Raw genomic sequence first — 3,932 nt, 5'->3', positions numbered from 1 at the left:
GAAGCCTTTTAGGATATGGAAGAGGCGGATACACTTGTTTATCACCTGTATTCAGCTTAGGAGTAGTGTTTTCAATAGCATTCTTCTTCGGTTCCGCTTCGCCACCCTTCTGTACAACCGAATCAGCCAAAATTTCATTTTCTGAAATTGGGGACAGCGTGGGCGTGCTGCTATAGGGCGCGGGCGCACTCTCCTTCTGAATTTTTTTCCAGATTTTGCTCTTTCTTGATTTTGAAGGCTAGCGACCTTTCCAGACCTCAAGGTGATTGCCTTAAGCTATTCTTTGACTTCCCTTTTTCCTAGATTAGCTTCTGTATCCCTCAGAAGAGTTCTTTGTGGTCGGTTCAATAAGGCATTAGTAATTTTTCCTATTTGATTCTCTAGAGCCTTGATCGAAACCGCTTAGCTTTTGAGACTCAACTCCTTCAATTCAGATTATTCATTCAAGGATGGACCGGCACCTCCGTGAGTTTACTGTTGCATCCCCTGTGGCTGAAATTACTGCCTTGGCACAAACTGTTATTGAAAACCAAAAGTATTGAATTGCTTTTTTCCAAACTGCTGGTATGGATATTGTGGCTATTGCATACCACCCTGATTATTGCTCTACCTGAAGTTATGATGGTTTCGGTTGTTAGGATGATAAGTAACATGAACAGGTTACTGTGACCTCTAAAAGTTGCTCACAAATTGAGCTAATTCACTAGATATAACATATTGCTCCATCAAATGCGATCCTGCACGAAGCTCACAAGCACTAATTATTTGTTGAACACCATAGTTGGTCAGAGAATTGACCTGCATAGTCAACGCCTTTAGTTGTGTAGTGATAGCCGTAGCTATATCCACCTCGAGAATTCCTGCTACCTTGCCTTGTGGTAGCCTCTGAGTTGGATTCTGATATTCATTCGCAACCATTATCTCAATTAGCTCATAAGCTTCCTCATAGCTCTTAGCCCATAATGCTCCACCTCATGCTGCATCAAACATAGGTTTGGATTATGCTCTAAAATTATTATAAAAGCAATTGATCACCCTCCAGTCAGGCATTTCATAATGAGGACACTTCCTAAGCATCTCCTTATAGCGTTCCAAGCTTCACATAAAGATTCACCCGATTGCTGCACGAATTGAGTAAGAGCATTCATGATTGCAGTTGTCTTTGCCATAGGGATGAATTTAGTAAGGAATTTCTGAGAATGATCTTCCCAAGTCGCAATACAACCAGCTGGTAGGGAGTGTAACCAGCTCTTAGCTTTATCCCTCAGAGATAATGGGAAAAGTCTCAGCTTTGCAGCATCTTCAGAAACATTATTGAACTTGAAGTGTCGCAGATCTCGATGAAATCCCTAATGTGCATATTGGGATCTTCCGTTGGAGCACCCCCAAACTGGACTGAATTCTGCACCATCCACTACACCATAAATGGTCTATCGCAACATCCTAGTCATGAATGTTGCTAGATTATGTTACCTTAACTATACTAGTTTTAGCCTACTGGAACACTGTGATTTTGGTGTTACCTTAGCCGTAAACTTGGTGTTTCCTCAGATAAAAAGTGTTCAGCTTTGTAACATGCATAAACAATGTTGCCTTAGATTATTCACAAACAAATACAATTTTTTACACAAAAAGAAAAATTAAATATTATTTGAATTTAGAAATTTCTAATTTGTATGAAAGTAAATAATTCATTTATCTAAAAAGTAAGAGTTTTGAACCTAAGTGAATTTATAGTTTGAAATAGTGTAAATAAGATTTTGTTTTATTAATTTATGTATTAACTATTTTACGTTAAATTAAAATTTAAATATTAATTTTGAGTTCATAATAAATAAATACATAAAAGTAATAAATATATTTTGACATAAATAAAATCTTGTTAAATAAATAGGTTGGTACTGCTAAATATTAAGTAAGGTATTCTTTTATTAATTTTAAAATTTAATTTTTTGAAAAAAATATCAAGTATTAAATTACACATAAATATAAAGCGGCGGCCCATATGTAGTGAATTGGTGGAGATGAATTGTTAGAGCGGCCAAAAGCCCGCTCATTTTTCGCCAAGTACTGCCCAACATCTTTTCACTAACCTTTCTATGTCTCATTGTTTAATCTGTCATCGATACAACTCTCTCTCTTTCTCTCTCATAATTAGGACTTTAGTTTCTTCATATTGTGGCTTCTTTAAATTACAGCTGCTACATTTTGGGTTCAATTGATTCGATTTACTTACTAAATTGGGGCTAATTGTTCTATCTCTCGATTTGATTTCAGTTTCAGTGGATATTAGGTAGTGGATTTTTAGGGTAATCTATCTTATTCTCCATCTATGTATCTCTATCTTCTCTATCTCTTTGTCTCTCTCACGTTTCTTCAAATTAGGTTTTGAGGTTTAATCAATTACTCAAACTTAAGCTTTTATAATCAGTTTTTTAATTACTCGAATTAGGTTCTTGGATGTGCTTGGTTGTACATTGTTCTTTGTGTTTGTATTATTATTTTGTGTTCTCTGCTGTTACTCTATCTCTCCCTCCCGTTTATCTGTTTATATGCAATTTATTCATTTACAATGAAATTGAGTTACTTTAATGTAAGTGAAACCATGATGCAATAAGTTTTAGGTACTCTTGTCTCATTTATCATTTACATTAGTGATGTAATGTTCATTGCAGGGTTCAAAACTTGCCCAGAGATAAAGGTAAATACTGATTAACAACATGAATTCATATCTCTCTCGCTCTCATATTAGAACACAAATACACCCCCACACACACAATCTAATGGCGCTGCATTTTTGGGCTCTCATTGTTTGAAACCAGTAAGATTTTGAATTTTTTTGTTTGGGTTGTAAAAGGGCTAAGACTTGAGAGAGGTTAAATGAATTTTAATTTTGGGGTTTTTTAGTAATTTTTTAATAATATATTTATGTAGTTTTTGGTCTGCATTTGTAATGAAATAGACAGGAAATGGCTGGAGGTGGAGCAGGACCAGCAAAATCAGAAGGGCTTCATCCCCCGAAAAATCAGCTCCCTAATGTGTCTGACTGCATAAGCAGTCCTCTTTGGCATGCGTGATTTAGTAATTTAATTTTATTTTTAGATACTTGATTATGTTTTTTGTTTGAACTTTAATTTTTTTGTTGGATTTTTTATCTTTGCTTTATTTGAATTGGGAACTAGTTATAATGTTAGTTCTGATATTCCTTTGTTGATAGCTATGAGTTTTTTGATGTATCAAATTGACGATTACAGAACGAGAATAAGAAAAGCTATATCCCTAATCCAAAAGGCTAAGTTTCAGTTTAGTTTTAATGTGAATATGAATACATATGAGAGCATGATATTGAAGAATTGTATTAGTTGTATGATTTCTATATAATTTTTATTTATATGATTTTATATTGTTGTATATTTAATTCTTGTGTTGATTACCCTTTTGCGAAGCAGCACTAACCTATTGGATTTTTTGAAACACAACCACGTTTCTGGATATTACTTGATACTAGTGCCTATGTGCCTATGTAGTTTTCATAGTTGGGGTCATTTTAATACCCAAATGGTATGCACCACAACCATCTTTCTTCTTAGGTAACACTGGTTGGGTTGTCTTATGGGGGTATATGGTTTGTGATTGAGTCTGGTAAAGTGGATTCAGAACCTCGATCCGGATCCCATTGTGTTAGTGTCTAGATTAGTGTTTGGTTGTTTAGAATGCTCTCGTGTGTTAGTTTTTGGATTTCTGATTTGGTTTTTTGTAATGGGAACCCTGTTCCTATACTGTTTGTTCCTGATTTTGTTCAGATCAACCATCCAAATGGTGCCTAGATCGTGTTGTTGGGAGACATTTTTGACTTGTGTTTTCTCTCATTCTGTGTTTTACTCTAGGGGGGTGTTTTCACGTACCTTTCTCAGGATCTACAAATATATATT

The 3,932-nt window shown here is 35.1% G+C and overlaps 1 non-coding gene across 1 annotated transcript; it reads left to right on the top strand.

Annotated features, from left to right (window-relative positions):
* Positions 1–1,048: 1,048 nt before the first annotated feature.
* LOC141694457 (small nucleolar RNA R71) lies at positions 1,049–1,154 on the top strand. Its single transcript, XR_012563762.1, has one exon. It is a non-coding gene; the product is annotated as a small nucleolar RNA R71 (small nucleolar RNA).
* The last annotated feature ends 2,778 nt before the right edge of the window (positions 1,155–3,932 follow it).

Source organism: Apium graveolens, chromosome 10 (genome assembly GCF_009905375.1).
Source record: "Apium graveolens cultivar Ventura chromosome 10, ASM990537v1, whole genome shotgun sequence".
In the NCBI taxonomy this organism is placed as follows: domain Eukaryota; kingdom Viridiplantae; phylum Streptophyta; class Magnoliopsida; order Apiales; family Apiaceae; genus Apium; species Apium graveolens.
The sequence above is the reverse complement of the archived record's forward strand: the minus strand, read 5'-3'. Positions and strand labels throughout refer to the sequence as shown.